Here is a 1,520-nt window from a genome sequence, read left to right on the forward strand (position 1 = left end):
GATTCACTAATTAATGCATTGCTTGCTAAGCTTACTAGAGATGGTTCTCTCTAATCTTTCTCAACTATTCTTAACCTAAGATAAAATGTTCTTTTTATGCTTGTTTGGGGTGTAGTGTAGGTTTAATTATTTGGTGGGGGAAATAGTTAGTTTAAACATGGAAACACTCAACACTCTATATTGTTTGATGTGATGACATTTTGAGTTTTTGTGAGACCTCAGTAACATATTAACCCCACATTCTTTCTTTCTTTCTTTCTTTCTATTTACATTTTGGTGTGTCAAGTTTTTTTGCATACCAATTAATCTTTAATGGTTTTAATTAGTAATTTTGTAGGACGATATTGTATAGTATTCGTAAAACGGAACAAAGTTGTTTTCTTGAATAATCTTGAACACTTTGAATTTTTGTTCTAAGAGTTAATTTATAAACATACAATGTTGCCGAATGTAATATTTGAAGTATCGATCCCAAATATCATCTTCATGCAAAAGAGAGAGACGATAATACTACGGAAATAATATTTTGGACTAATCTTGATGAGAATGTAGAGGTCAAGAAAACAAAACACAGAATTAATACAACTACAAGTACCAAAACGTGCTAAGATCCAAGGATGGAAACTGATCCTATGAATTTTGGGACCATTTAGGTCGACTGTCTCTAATTCTTTTATAGTATTATTTATCGATAGATCTTTCTTTTTTTTTCTTTTGATGATGAATCATATCTAACATGGCAGTAATATACGTGTAAGCGTGTGACAATCCTTACCCACATAATTTTGTTTTCTATCTTTTTTTTTTCTTTCTTTTGTATTACATTTCATTTGTTATTGAAGACATCCTTTGAATACACATTCCATTATAGGAATACTTTATTGGGACATTCAGTTTTGTATAGTAGATCGTCTCTCAATTGGAAAGAGTATGCCTAACCATTTTTAAAGTCTTTGTATATAATATTTCCTAATACTTTCAGGCATTTAATATAATTATAGATGAAAGATAAATAATATAATTTGGAATTGATGACTCAAGGAAATTTAAAAAATATAATTTGCTGATAATTGCATGAAAATGAAGAAGTGGCAGACATAGTTATCTTTATCCCACGTTTTGATCAAAGTTTTGAAAATTATTCTTTTGTACTCGATATCAACATTGTAACTTCACCCCAACTATATCTTCATGGCCCATAAAAGAATATCGAAGAAAACTCTAAAACATTTCAAAGAAGTATATACATAAAGGTTAACGCACTTAGCTTGAGGCAATGAATCGATGAATCATGCATCGTCTCGTTGAAAAGGGACAATATCATATACTGTCACCGACATTGACCTTTTTGCTGCAAAGCAAAAGCCACAAGTTGTCTCCTTGAGACTCGAGAAAATGGTCCACGTTTTTTTATTGCTCTATTTCTGATTGGGTTTTGTTCAACAATTTGTAACGAGACAATTAGTGTAATGAAAACGAGGTTGAAAAAATGGAAGAGAATTCAAGCGTGTTTATTAGGA

The sequence above is a fragment of the Camelina sativa genome, chromosome 4, assembly GCF_000633955.1.
Source record: "Camelina sativa cultivar DH55 chromosome 4, Cs, whole genome shotgun sequence".
In the NCBI taxonomy this organism is placed as follows: domain Eukaryota; kingdom Viridiplantae; phylum Streptophyta; class Magnoliopsida; order Brassicales; family Brassicaceae; genus Camelina; species Camelina sativa.